This window comes from Haliotis rubra, unplaced genomic scaffold (assembly GCF_003918875.1).
Source record: "Haliotis rubra isolate DU_JTF1 unplaced genomic scaffold, ASM391887v1 Scf321, whole genome shotgun sequence".
NCBI lineage: Eukaryota > Metazoa > Mollusca > Gastropoda > Lepetellida > Haliotidae > Haliotis > Haliotis rubra.
Window position 1 is genome coordinate 691,767 of NW_025766993.1, and position 15,986 is coordinate 707,752.

The following is a 15,986-nucleotide window of genomic DNA, read 5'->3' on the forward strand; positions in this document are numbered from 1 at the left end:
AAGTCATTTTCTAAGTGATCTCGATATGAAATATGAGGAGGAATATTTTCACCTGAATATATTTTATCAGCTTTTCACTCGACATTATTTCATCTAAACTTTACCGTATCACGTTTGAAATATCCCAGCATCACATTCATATTGCGTGAGATGATTGAAAGGAATAGATAATATGTTCCTTAAAACGAAGAATTAACTAAATGTTACCCAAATGCACTGCTGTGAACGTGCAGACTGGTACAATTCCCAATAAAATCGATTTCCCCCAAAGTTCATTGTCTTGGATATTGCCTGTACAGGAAATAAATAAGTTTCAAGCAATTGCGTTAAGACGAAGAGCGGCTTGTCTATCGGCTCAGTCTGTGAAGCTCAAGTCAGGATTATTCCATATGAGAAGAGTCGCATCGTCGTAGCTACCGCACTGAACGGGGCCGTCCAATTTGGAAATTGAGAAAAATAAGCACAAGACGTGAGTAAATATGGACGTCCATTCAGGATTTAATGGAAAACTGAGGGATAGAGAGCATTGGGGAGGTTTAGACGCCAGGAGCAAGACTTAAATCACGGAGGTCTCGCGCCGCTGTACAAAATCTCGTTCGTCGTTAAATCCTTTGGGGAAGGGAAGGAGAGCGAGATTTAGGGGTCTATTTGAGTATGACTAATCGAATACCCTTGACTCTAACCAATTGGTCATAACGTGTTGGCCACTATGTCAAAATGAAGAGATGTGTCCAGACGCCAGACAGATTGTATTACGGTTAAATGGGTCTTTAGGTTCGTGAAAAAATAGAAATCCTCACCTGGCGTATTGCCTAATCCAGTCACTCACTCATTGTCGTAAACTATCCGTGAAATGAACTGAGATTTGATATATCAGTTCATCTGATCATTTTATTACACTGTTTAATATGTTAGTTTATCTTTTAACGGCATCCGTTTTCGAAGATATGGACGGGGTAAACAAAATTATTAATATGGAAATATGGTTCATGAGCAGTGTGACAGTGGAGTCAGAGCCGTTTCAAATATTCTTGTTTCTTGTGGGTTTTATTCAGTGCTGATTGGGTTGGGAATTAAGGGTTTTCATATATTTATGGTGTTATTCAACGGTAGACACAACTATAACGATAACCCTATTCTGACTTTCGGCCATGATCTATACACCTCGAGGCGCTAAAAGTCGAAATTATGACACTGTACATAAATGAAATTGGAGTTGAAACAATAAATTCTTGAAAGTCAAAATATATCATCAGGGCGGAAACACGATAATCAGGAAATATAATGAACAAGTCTCATAGAGGAATTGATCCAAAACGCGTTGTATCAGTTCTTCATGCTTTCATCTTTCAAATAAGCAAAGTCTATAATATTTATGGCGGAAATATTGGACAGTCCAATACTAATCAAATATGTCTGAACAGATGACGTACATATACCATTGTTAAATTTACTTATATCACCTGTCTTACAATTTTTTTAATTGTGTTAGCATTATATTTAAAATTCATTGCATGAAATATGTGTAATTAATTACTTTATATATTTATAATTACATACGCACGTGTGTATATACAACGTAGACGGTGACGAAATGGGCGCATTAAAACAAACGTGTACTCGTCAACTGTAAATAGTAAACCTCACACACATATCGATTAGGATTTTGTTACATCCTGTTTCAATCATCAATACATTGAAAGAGCATCTAAATCTGGTTAGTGCACTGCTATGTTGATAAAAGCGCCAGTGATGTGAGAATGCCCGAAAACAAACACGGTTGCCATGGGAAATCGCCCGCATTAAGGTGAGTGAGTTTAGTTTTACGCCGCACTCAGCATTATTCCAGCTATATGACGGGTGTCTGTAAACAGACAGGTATGAACCTATCTGACAACCCACGTAGAATGTTTCTCACACCCCTGGAAGCAACTCTACAGTTATGAATTACCCTGCCCATGTACATGGATTTGGACACCTGTTTCTATGTAATCGTCCGGAATGTGTGTTTTCCGGACTGACGAGCAAAAGCAACGAACTCGAGAAGGAAATACGTAATGCATGTATTATTCTGAACGTAGTGAATCTCACTGACTGTCATTTCAAGACAGCCGTGATCTAAGTGAATGAGACTGAGTGAACGCTGTTTTACACTGGTCAACAGTACTCCAGCTATATCTCACCCACCTGGAAGACAAACTAGTGGTCGACAGTATGATTATCTGGGTCACGGTGACATACATCACCTTACCAGCTGCAGATGTTTGCACGTTAGTTTGTTGTTTAACGCCGCACTCAGCAATATTCCAGCTGTATGGCTGCGGTCTGTAAATAATCGAGTTTGGACCAAATAATCAAGTGATCAGCATCGATATTCGCAACGGTAATATACTTTGTGCCAACCAAGCCAACGAGCCAGACCATCCGATCCCGTAAGTCGCCTCTTACGAAAAGCAAGGGTAACTGAAGACCAATTCAAACCCGGATCTTCACAGGTCTAGCTGCAGATACAGACCATCTGTCTTATTTTGCAACATCAGGGTGTTTGGATCCTGCTCAGACCCGTAGTCCCCATACACTATCGGTTATGATATGTCAGACAGTGGTTCCAAGCTATCCATAATCAGACGCCGTTGTGACCACCAGATACCCATTTGGTTCTAATACACGCAAAAAAACACCCAGTTATCCATAATCAGACACCATTGTGACCACCATATCGCCATTTGGCTCTAATACACGCAAAAACACCAACCCGCTATCCACATTTGGTTCTAATACACGCAAAGAACCACGCAGCTATCCATAATCAGACGCCGTTCTGACCACCAGATCCCCATTTTGTTCTAATACAAGCAAAGAACCACCCAGCTATCCATAATCAGACGCCGTTGTGACCACCAGATCCCCATTTGGCTCTAATACACGCAAAAAAACACCCAGTTATCCATAATCAGACGCCGTTGTGACCACCAGACCCCCATTTGGTTCTAATACACGCAAAGAACCACCCAGCTATCCATGATCAGACGCCGTTGTGACCATCAGATCCCCATTTGACTCCAGTACATGCAAAGAACCACCCAGCTATCCATTATCAGACGCCGTTCTGACCACCATATCCCCATTTGGTTCTAATACACGCAAAGAACCACCCAGCTATCCACATTTGGTTCTAATACAAGCAAAGAACCACCCAGCTATCCATAATCAGACGCCGTTATGACCACCAGATCCCCATTTGGCTCTAATACATGCAAAGAACCACCCAGCTATCCATAATCAGACGCCGTTGTAACCACCAGATCCCCATTTGGCTCTAATACACGCAAAGAACCACCCAGCTTTCCATAAACAGACGCCGTTGTGACCACCAGATCCCCATTGGGCTCCAGTGCATGCAAAGAACCACCCAGCTATCCATTATCAAACGCCGTTCTGACCACCAGATCCCCATTTGGTTCTAATACAAGCAAAGAACCACCCAGCTATCCATAATCAGACGCCGTTATGACCACCAGATCCCCATTTGGCTCTAATACATGAAAAGAACCACCCAGCTATCCCCATTTGGTTCTAATACAAGCAAAGAACCACTCAGCTATCCATAATCAGACGCCGTTGTGACCACCAGATCCCCATTTGGCTCCAGTACAAGCAAAGAACCACCCAGCTATCCATAATCAGACGCCGTTCTGACCACCAGATCCCCATTTGGCTCCTGTACAAGCAAAGAACCACCCAGCTATCCATAATCAGACGCCGTTGTGACCACCAGATCCCCATTTGGCTCTAATACACGCAAAGAACCACCCAGCTTTCCATAAACAGACGCCGTTGTAACCACCAGATCCCCATTTGGCTCCAGTACAAGCAAAGAACCACTGTATAGGAGAAGTAAAGTCACTTGTGATTTATTTTATAGCGCTCATCATGTTTCCCCACTATGTTATCGTGTGTTTATGACAAGGATTACATAGGCGTATCCCATAATAGTTTCTTTGGAAGCCATAACTCTCGTTTTTAAAGAACGTAACTCCAATCGAGACAAGCTGTCATGTCGAGAGGATAAATATAACTTTTTCATTCAAAAACAAAGCCCAAGCAAGGTGCTTTTGTTCCAGAATAGACTCATCAGTCCTCGATGTGCCATATTTCACGAAAAAGCGTTCAAATCTGTAACTGAAGCTTATCGCTGTTGGTAGTTCGTGCGTCACGTGGCCTGCCTCCTCGTGCAGCACGAGCAGCGTGCGGTAGATTGCCTCTCGTGTAAGCACGCGCAGCTCACGAGCTGACTGATTTACAATTGTTTTGTGTGTATCAAAGTAACTGGCTCCTAAATTAAACAGCAATACCACGGGAACGCGTTTGAAATCCAAATGAAAGGTAGAAGTGAGGATTTGTGAAGTCAATAGCGCTTGTATATCACATTCCGAGTTAAATATGCCGCGTTTTCGACACTGCCTGTCTGCGAGTCGTGCCGAATACCAGAAGTATATCAAACATGTGAACAGGCGCGCTCATCTCGCCTTGAACACAAGCCATCTTCAGAGAACAGTCGTCGAGCTAGCGGTTATTAGGCTTGTGGTTTTGTCTTTATCTTCGACAGTTTTAGATCTGTTGTAGCACTGGAATCTCTAGTATTTGGTGAATATGCATTGATGAAATTTGCAGAAGTTGTATTGGACGTTGTAGATGTCGGGAATGCGTTTCCCCCGTTTTTAATTTTCATCATTCTGTGCCCAAGAATATGGGCCTATGGGTTTTTTTATAAAAAGCCTTAACCTAACCCTAAACCTAAACCCAAAACTAAACCCTAAACCCTAGAAATAATACTAATAAATAGAATACATTTCAAGTGGGGGTTACGGGCGCAACTCTTACGACGGGTCCAAGGTCGGAAATGACCAGATATCGGCGTGTAATAAGCAAAACATTCTGTAAACTACTTTTATACACTCATATAACGCACTGTGTTTTCGTATAATTTATTCACAATGCGTGAAACTAACTAGTTGTAACTTCTTTGAATGGCAGTTTAGAAGTTCTCTATTTACGAAACAAAAGAAGTTGTTATCCATAAAATTTGTTCAGTATTGTAACTAGATTTGCTGTTATACCGAATTGAAACCTTGTTGTCACTTTGAGTTCGTTGTGTGTTTTGCTCTTAATCGATCGGCATACAATGCCATAGAAACTGTTTGATATTTTCAGGAGTGCTAATCGTGAAATGGCCCCTACAGTTACGTTACACATACCTTCTTTTTCTGTTTTGAGATAATCGTGTATTTCGAAAATAGTTTGGTTAAAAGACAGGACGAATATGCTCCGATTCAGGCATGATACTTGACAGGCGTATTGATTGTACCCCAATCTGCGGCTAACGCCGATCTAGAAACAAGCACAACAATAGCATCAGCAGCAAATAGTCGTAGTAGTAGAAGCAGTAATCATAGTAGGGGTGATAGTTGTAGCTGTAGGTAGGACAGTGATTTGTGGTAGTAGTTGCAGCACCAGTAGTAGTAGTAGTAGTAGTAGTAGTAGAGGGGCGGTGGGGTAGCCTAGTGGTTAAAGCGTTGGCTCGCCATGCTGAAGACCCGGGTTCGAATCCCAACATGGGTGCAATGTGTGAAGCCGAATTCTGGTGTCCCCCGCCGTGATGTTGCTGGAATATTGCTAAAAGCGGCGTAAAACCAAAGTCAGTCAGTCAGTAGTAGTAGATGGGAATCGGGCGGTCAATCTCGCCGACGTTTCTTATTATTGGCATCGTAGGTCATAGATCGATGTTCATAACGTTCACCACTGGGTTGACTTGCCTAGACTGGGGCAGCATTAAACAACAGTAGCAGTAACATTAGCAGTAATAGTATAATCGTCATGCTTCTCGGGGCGGTGGGATAGCCTAGTGGTTAAAGCGTTCGCTCGTCACACCGAAGACACGGGTTCGATTCCCCACATTTGTGAAGCCCATTTTTGTTGTCTCCCGCCGTGATATTGCTGGAATATTGCTAAAAGCGGCGTAAAATCATACTCACTCACCTCATAATGCTTCACATGGCACTAGTGGTGCTACAGACATGTCTCCACAGCCGTGGGAAAGTACCACCGCCGTGTTCGTTGTTGATGTAAACAAACCTAAATGAGCTTCCAAAGAACGTAAGATTGAAAGGGCATGTCTAAGAACCTATGCCTGAGGATTTAAGCAGGAAAGTTGGGGTCACGTCCCACATGTAGTTACCAGGAATAGCCACAATGGGTCTGTGTCTTTCAAGTGATATACACAATGGCATTTCCCCGACATTTGGAGTGTTCGTTTATAAAGGAGATATCTCTATTTAGATTTCTATTTTCCTGTTACAAGTGGTGGACAAAATGTTACGATGCCAGAACCACGAAGTCCATTATTAACTAGGAGATGTTGTTGATGCCGAGGTTGTTGAGGGGGATGTTGGTGCAGGAGGTACCCCTGCATTGATGAATAAACAAACACGTGTAATCGACTCTCATTAGCTCTTAAAGCAATGCTTTCACGTCACGTATGTAGATGTACCGAGTTGATTTCGGGGCGGACCATTCCTCTGTTTAACGCAATACTCAGCAACGTTTAAGCGTTTTGGAGGCGATCTGTAAATAATTTAGTCTGGTACAGGCAAAACGGAATCAATCGCGATTCGAACGCACATTGTCAGCTTTATGACGTCGTAAATTTGACGATTCCATACTTTAGAGGGCAGTTCGATTTGAGATGTAGTAGCACGCCGGACTTCACACTGTTCAGCTATTTTGCCGCGGTTTGTAAATAATCGAGTCTGGACCAGACAATCACGTGACTGACATCATGAGCATCGACGCAACTGAGATACGATGACATGCATCAACTAGGTCAGCGAGCCTGACCACCCGATCCCGTTAGTCGCCTCTTACAACAAGTATGGGATATTCAAGATCAATATTCTAACCCGGATCTTCACGGGTCGGTACAGTCCTCTGTAATGATTGTCACAACACCTGAGTAAACTAGAGATTGGGTGGTCACATGGCGAAACCAAGTGGATCGTTGTGCAGACTAGTTGGTCGGGTAAATACATAGAGAATCTCACCCAAGTGTCTTCTGATATCAATTATATCAACACGAGTTGATAAAGTTACAAATATCCGAGGCTGGCCGAGGATATTTTTACTTTATCAACGAGTGTTGATATATTTGATATCAGAAGACACGAGGGTGAGATTCTACTTATCATCCAAAATCACTCTTCATCAATTTTCAATGAAAAATGTACATCTCTGAACATGGTACTGCCATTACACTTGCAGTGCAGTGATGTCATGGCATTGTCAGGGCATTGTACAAAATCTACTGTCAAAGCGATATCTCCTAGGAGATATCATTTGATCTCACACAAGCGATATCTCCTGTGGAACACAGTTTTGGATGATAAATAGGGGATATTATATTCGTGCCCATGTCATACTATGTTTACGACACGAGTGCCTAAATGTTGGTATTTCCCGAGCGTCGCCGCATGCAGAACGAAACGCCACAGAAGTAACGTGACATTGCAGCATTGTTCATGACGTCACGTCACCATGACAAAGTGATACTAGTATTTTGCCCTAGGGCATCGTATGAAAAATATGAACCTCGATATGTTCGCCCTCGTAGGTAATAATATCAATTGTTACCTACGAGGGCGAACATATCGGGGTTCATTTTCTTCTGTGGCGTTGCGTTCTACATACAGCGGCGGCGGGTAGCCAGCCTGTGTTTGAACGTAGATTTGGGTTTATTTTCCTCAATTTGACAACTTCGGTAATAAACAGAATATTATATTCGTGCCTATACCATACTATGTTTACGACACTTGTGCCTAAATATCGGTATATCCTTCGCTCTCGCTCGGGAAATACCAACATTTAGGCACTCGTGTCGTAAACATCGTATGATATGGGCACGAATATAATATCCTCAACTTACTTACAGACCATATTGCTAACATGCACCATTACAATATATATATATATCACATGAAAAATATGAATATGCTATGAAAGCTATAAATAAGATAAAATATGATAATATTAATAAAACTAAATAGGAAAGTAATATCTTGGTTTACGTGTGACCTAAATGATTGTGCGACTACGTGAACGCACGACAACGCTGTGTATACAAGCGAAAGAAAAATACTTCGCACGAGATCAGCATAAGCGTAAGACTTCTTACAAAGTAAGGCGAGATATATACGAGGAACAATATCTGGGGACCACTCTTATATTTTTTTTAAATTACGTGAAATTCAATCTCAAGACACTTGTATTGTTCCTTACATGGGTACAGTGTGAGAAGCTTATTTGTGATACCCCCTCCGTGATATGGCGGGAATATTGGTAAAAGCGGTGTAAAACCATACCAACTCATGTCTTGTCCATGTCCGTGAGCATCGATGCAAGCGCAATATTTTCAAGGCATGCTATAAAGCAAACGTCTATCTTGATATTCCTTGCCATAGGGCCCGTAAGCTGGTCACATCACTTTGCGAGACATTAGTACTTCCGGTGACAAACAACGCTTCATACCTTTTCGAAAATCTGGGGGGTCGCACAATTTGGAACCAGAACTGGTTCTTGACTATACACTTGTCACCGGAAATCTGGAACCGGAAGTAAGCTGGGTCCCGTCTCGCATATCGCAAGTTGGCGCGCGCAAAAGGAGCCGGCAACCAGCTTAGTACCGGAAGTTCTTCTTGTAAGGCCGATCAAGTTCTAGGAATCGGTTGCAAACATTTCTGACAAGAACATCCCAAAGGTGATTAATCGGTGACGTGGAGATGTGGATGGCCAGGACAATGTTGCAAGATTCTGCTGCGTCACTCGACAGCGATATGAGCTTTGTTGGGAAGTGTGTGATCATCCTTTGAAACCATTCTTCTGAACTACGCACTAGGCAAATGAGATTACCACTGGACGTAAACTTTGATCCACGTCATTTGACCGGTGGTTTCTCTTGCACGAATGACCCGTGAAGGTCTTGGTTAGAATATTGATCTTCAGTAACCCATGCTTGTCGTAAAAGGCGACTAACAGGATCGGGTGGTCAGGCTCGCTGACTTGGTTGACACATGTCATCGGTTCCCAATTGCGCAGATCGATGACTCATGCTGTTGATCACTGGATTGTCTGGTCCAGACTCGATTATTTACAGACTGCCGCCATACAGCTGGAATATTGCTGAGTGCGGCGTAAAGCTAAACTCACTCATTCTTGCACGAATCATCAGATCCGTCCTGTTGACGTATGTGATACCACTCCTGACCAGGTTCCCACCACCGTACCCATTTGCTTTCCATGGCTGCTGCCGGAAAATAATCTCTGCGCCGTCTCTGAACACCATCAGAGAAGCGTACACAGAACCGTGTGGTGTGTTTGCAATGCCGCTGTTGACTACCCCTAAACTGCTGTTGTCTGAGGCATTCCGTCAGAATGGACGTCTATATTTCAGTTTCCGACCTGTACCGTTTACTCGAAAGTCAGATTCCGTTGGCAGCCCTTTTGTTATCAGTACGTCGTTGTAAGGAATGATTCTCTTCCACAATACAGTGGCGCGAACATACGGATTATGTCTGGAAGTAGTCGTGCGACATCATTCCCTCAGTCGGAGTATCACTCCTTTAGATTGTCCGGCAACTGCATACACTGATTGCCACGTTAAGTATGCTTTTCGAGGTATTTTTATCATTATTCCGATCATTGACTTGGGTACAGTTGTACAAACCAACCTTAGCGCTAAGACTACCTTAAGTCTATGTTAGAGTATATGGGAGCTACCTTAGCGTTAAGATCGCTTTGTACAACGCCACCCTGGTCCTGACGTTCATTGACCAGGATATGTCACCATGGACGACATGTTTTAAAGGCGCGAGTTCTCTCTCTGCGTTCAGTAACGTGTCTAGTACAACAAATCTGGGCTTTCCATTCTTATAGCTGAAGAGCGATGGGGTAGCCTAGTGGTTAAAGCGTTCGCTCGTTATGCTGAAGATCCGGGTTTGATTCCCGACATGGGTACAATGTGTGAAGCCCATTTCTGGTGTCTTCCGCCGTGGTATTGTTGGATTATTGCTAAAAGCGGCGTAAAACAAAACTCCCTCACTCACTTACAGCTGAAATGACAGGGTTCCCTTAAATATTGTTCCTCGTATACTACTCAGATGTACATTATTGCAGTTAATCTGTCAGATAAGTTTCTTAGTAGTATATGAGTCATTCTGTGGTCCTGGAACACCACTATTTCGTTCAAACCACAAATGTCTTAATGAATATAATGTTACATATACATACAGTAATACAGTGGTGTGTGGTCCTGTGCATAGAGCTCAGGTCACAAATCGGTTGAAGTTAAGCAACGTTGGGCACGGAGTGTCCTTTATGGGTGCATGACCGTGTTTGGCAGCTTGACTCCTGAGAGTTTCTGGGACTTCAGTCCCGCCCAAAAGCAAAGCACATGTGACACATGTGGTCTCACCTTAAGCACGTGAGTTTGTTAAAAATTGCTTCTGTTCACCCAGCAGAAAATGGGTACCCGGTGGGATAAGTCATGTGACTACTAACCTTCTAGCACCTTAAAGGCAGCTTGGATTATCCGGGGTAATAATGTGCTGATTGTTAGCGGACTATGGGCTTTCAGTGAATTAGGTTATCACATTACAATAATGTATGATTCATTAAGGCCTTGAGAATTCAACAGAGTTTCATAGAATGTTAATCCTCTTCGTGTTTTGCACATCCTTCTCTTTATGACCAAGTCATTCTTGAATTCCATTTACTACCTGTGACTTTTTGTTCAACAGGTAATATCAGAAACCTGCGTTGTGAGGCTTCAAGACGTTAGCTACACAACCCAGGAACGTTATCAGTTCTCGTAACACTTTGCAGATTGCGGTAGGCCATAACGACTAAGTCTCCATTACCCAACTGCTAGACAACTTCAAATATCAGACGTTTCCATCGTTGCAACGCCACTCTATGATACAAGCGAGAGATGAAAGAAACTGTTTCATACAGACCTGTACGTTTTGATCCCGAATGCACCTTGCTTAAGCATCTTGTTTGTATCTGTTTTGTCCACTCGTCTATTCGAGACAATAACCCCTCCACCACGCCTACCACTTTCCGAGTCGTACTGAATCGCGTCCTTGTACCGTCATGTCGGTTAATGCAAGGTTATCTGTCTAGTGGCCACCGTCCTTTGTATGCAGATGAGATAATACCCGTGAAGTCTTCATATCAGCATTTTTTTGAAAGTTTACTGTTGTCATGATAAATAGCCTACTGCCGAACACAGGTTTACACACTGAAAACCCTGTAAAACCAGTCCCTGAACCACATTACTTTCCCTACTGCCTAGTCTGTCTCACAGTCCCTGAACCACATTACTTTCCCTACTGCCTAGTCTGTCTCACAGTCCCTGAACCACATTACTTTCCCTACTGCCTAGCCTGTCTCACAGTCCCTGAACCACATTACTTTCCCTACTGCCTAGCCTGTCTCACAGTCCCTGAACCACATTACTTTCCTACTGCTGCCTGTCTCCCCACAGTCTGTCTTTCCCTACTCCTGAACCACATTACTTTCCCTACTGCCTAGTCTGTCTCACAGTCCCTGAACCACATTACTTTCCCTACTGCCTAGCCTGTCTCACAGTCCCTGAACCACATTACTTTCCCTACTGCCTAGCCTGTCTCACAGTCCCTGAACCACATTACTTTCCCTACTGCCTAGTCTGTCTCACAGTCCCTGAACCACATTACTTTCCCTACTGCCTAGTCTGTCTCACAGTCCCTGAACCACATTACTTTCCCTACTGCCTAGCCTGTCTCACAGTCCCTGAACCACATTACTTTCCCTACTGCCTAGCCTGTCTCACAGTCCCTGAACCACATTACTTTCCCTACTGCCTAGCCTGTCTCACAGTCCCTGAACCACATTACTTTCCCTACTGCCTAGCCTGTCTCACAGTCCCTGAACCACATTACTTTTGAACCCTACTTTCCCTACTGCCTAGCCTGTCTCACAGTCCCTGAACCACATTACTGTCCCTACTACTGCCTAGCCTGTCTCACAGTCCCTGAACCACATTACTTTTTCCCTACTGCCTAGCCTGTCTCACAGTCCCTGAACCACATTACTTTTACTGCCTTCCCTACAGTCCCCTGAACCACATTACTTTCCTACAGCCTAGCCTGTCTCACAGTCCCTGAACCACATTACTTTTCCTACTGCCTAGCCTGTCTCACAGTCCCTGAACCACATTACTTTCCCTACTGCCTAGCCTGTCTCACAGTCCCTGAACCACATTACTTTCCCTACAGCCTAGCCTGTCACACAGTCTCTGAACCACATTATTTTCCCAAATGCCTGGCCCTCCCTGCAATGGTAAAGCTCTAAATGAAGCAAGTCTAGATTTCGCCAGGTGCTGAATCTCCCAACTCACTGGTGCTCCGTTTCAGTTAAAATGGGTTTATTTGCTACTATCAAAATTATATATATTCAGGGACTAAGCGTTAGTCTAACCATTAGCTTGTAGAGGGTGTGTGCTCTGTAGGGCATCTTTATCTAGTTTGTAGTTAGAGTCTACTGTCAGACTTTGTAAGTGTATGTGTTTGTGCAATCTTACACAAGGGTCGGATAATACGCATCAAGAGAGTTTTCACTGATTTGGCAACTTTGCTGGGGCTCCCAACTGAACCGAGCCTTGTCTTCATTTAACATGACGGAGGGGCGGTGGGGTAGCCTAGTGGTTAAAGCGTCCGCTCGTCACGCTGAAGACCCGAGTTCGATTCCCTTCTTAGATACAATGTGTGAGGCCCATTTCTGGTGTCCCCCGCCGTGATATTGCTGGAATATTGCTAAAAGCGGCATAAAACCACACTCACTCACTCACTAACATGATGGAAATGTATTGCCAACAGTCTTAATCAGCTGTACACATTTTTTTACATGTTTCGTACTAGACTTCCTGCTTATAGCAACACTATAACCGGTTCTTGACGAAAGTTCACCATAAGTTAGGTTTATGTCCTGCGTCAGACTACTCGTAGAAAGCCTTGTGTGTTAGATGTTTGACCTAGCCGTCGACCCACTTTGAATGAGGGCCGTGGGCACTCTGTTGCCTTCAGTTGTAGAAGTGTGATGTATTGTAGGTCACGTCTGTTTGACATTTCCTCCGGTACAGTTTGCTGAGGAAGGAGACCAGTGAACGCCTGCACCTTACAACTCGGTTCGTGTATCCTGTACTTTGTCTTTCATCTCTAATTGGGGGCACCCAGTAGAGATTCGGGATAGAATTAGGTCACAGCTACCTGTGTTTGTAATAGTGAGTGAGTGAGTTGGGCTTTACGCCGCTTTTAGCAATATTCCAGCAATATCACGGCGGGGGACACCAGCAATGGGCTTCACACATTGTGCCCATGTAGGGAATCGAACCCAGGTCTTTGGCGTGACGAGCGAACGCTGTAACCACCAGGCTACCCTACCGCCCCTTGTAATAGGGAAATTTCTTGTATCCTGTTGCTCATTATATCAACGACTTGTTTGTTATGATGTGGTTCAGACTCGATTATATATAGGCCGCAGTGACATAGTGAGTGAGTATGGTTTTACGCCGCTTTTAGCAATATTCCAGCAATATCACGGCAGTGGACACCAGAAATGGTATTCACACATTGTGCCCATGTGGGGAATCGAACCTGTGTCTTTTGCGCGACGAGCGAACGCCTTAACCACTGGGCTACCCCACCGCCCCCACAGTGACATAGCTTGAATATTGACTCCGCCATCAATTCAGGCTACGGATGGTTCAGTAGTCTAGAAACTACTTAATAGCTGCATTGTTTCATCAGAACCGGGGACGGTGGAGTAGACCAGTTGTTGAAGGGTTCGCTCGTCACGTCGAATACCCGGGTTCGATTCCCCAAATGGGTACAATGTGTGAAGGCCAAAGCGGCGTAAATTTCAACTCACTCACTCACTCACTCGTCAGAACCGTGTGGTACATCATCTAGGATATGCTGCATACTATAGTATTAATCCCATTACCACACTACAAAGTATTCACGGTTCTTTGTCGACATTATTACAAGTGATAAACGTGAAAAAACTGACAATAAAGAACCTATCTGGGTAACGTTTATCTATTACCGTAATGATCTTAATTCAACGGGCGCGGTAGGTGAGCCTAATGCTTAAAGAGTTCGTTCGTCACGCTGTGATTGCTGGTGTCCGCCGCCGTGATCTTGCAGGAATATTGCTATAAGGCGGCGTAAAACCTCACTCACTCACTCCTAACTCAACAATCCTATATACGTGGCCTCTATGTAATCGAGTCTGCATGAGACAAACCAGTTGTTGATATTACGAATAACGTCCCACGTGGTACGACGTCACGCTGTAAGACCAGTCACCCAGCCTCACTAACGATCAACGGAGGGTCGGCATGTTTAGATTAAGCATACCGTAAAATTAATGTTTCTGTATGTCCGGGGTAACAAAAACAGCAGTGACGAATGAAGCTTAAGATATATGAGTATTTAGGTGGGGCAGAGATCCGTCAACTTGTTAAACAACGTAACGCAACGACAGTTGACGTTAAATAACGCCGTCAATAAACGTCGGAATACGGCACAGAAACAATACTACCGTAAATGAAAGAAGATCTGAGTTAAAACAGTGGCAAAGAATCGCCAGTATGAACCAGAATGTCAGCATCAGGTCAAGAAGGATTTTCAACAGTAAAATCTTATGACAAATCTTTTTCGATGGTCAACTTCTTTATTGAACAATAGCGACGTTTCGGTACAGATACTTATACCGTTTTCAAGTGTAGGTATCTGTACCGACACGTCTCTATTGTACAATAAAGAAGTTGATCATCCATAAAGACTTGTCATTCCTATTACTTACAACTTATAGAATGACTCTCAAACAGTTCAACAGTAAAGGGTCTTCGGCATAAAACAACGTAACGACATCAGAGGCTTGAAACAGCCCATGATAAAGAAAATGATTCTTAATCTTCAATAGCATTGGGAAAGATAAAGTATTAATAAGTTAACGAAATGTCTGATTAAAGCGAGGAAAACCATCATCGCTGTTTACATGCAAAGGGATTATCACTGCATGTTTAAGTGTAACCATTAACTGTTGTCTTACTTGTATAGTGAACGCAGGGTCAACCACACTCGCGGCAAGACATTCTCCGTAGGTTAGAGGAACGGATATTTGGGTCAATTGTCTTACCTGGTCATGCAGATGTATTATCACTTCGGGGTATTTCATCCAGGTGCGTTGTTCAGAGGCTTCCCATTCACTTTCACATGTCCACTGCTCAACCACCAAGTTCAGTGTTAGGCTAGGTCACGCCAAGAGCTGCTAGGATGAGCAGCCAACGTGCTTAATGTATCTATAACAAGGCTCACAGAAAGAAAATTGTTTTCCTGAGTGACATTTGCATCTGTCTGAATACAAAACGTGTACAGGAAAAGATATTACAGTTCAGTCTGTTCCACATCCCCGAGGTCACGTGGTGATAACAGAGCCTCGGATTGGATGGCCGACTTACCAAAATGGAACAGTTCCGTATTATAAACTGGACCAAAATTGTTTACTCAATACGCATACATCGATCGAGACATGTGGAAATATTTGAAAGCTATTTCCCCCGGCGACATTTTAGGGGATATTGTCGCAATTATTTCTGTTTCTTTCATATTTTCCAGATGCATTTAGCAAATAGGTTTATTTGAAGACGAAAGCACAACAGAAAAGTACAGCTTTCTTTAATTTGCTTCACGATCCTTACAATAATTCTTTTCACGGATTCTCTTTTTGTGGAATTGACAAAAGAACTCCTTCTCACTTTAGTTTCCCTGATTGCGTGTACAAAGTTGCTCCTAAATCACATTCCAATTTGTTAGAAGACACAACCTTGG

The 15,986-nt window shown here is 43.3% G+C and overlaps 1 protein-coding gene across 2 annotated transcripts in view; it reads right to left on the minus strand.

Annotated features, from left to right (window-relative positions):
- Positions 1 to 15,535, minus strand: part of LOC124283788 — a 46,859-nt gene extending 31,324 nt beyond the window's left edge. The window contains exon 1 of one of the 2 annotated variants that reach the window (XM_046719814.1): positions 15,295 to 15,535. The gene's annotated coding sequence lies outside the window, so the exon portion shown is untranslated. Of the gene's footprint in view, positions 1 to 11,063; positions 11,352 to 15,294 lie in introns of those variants that run through there. The other variant, XM_046719811.1, reaches the window with a different exon arrangement.
- Between the last annotated feature and the right edge of the window lie 451 nt (positions 15,536 to 15,986).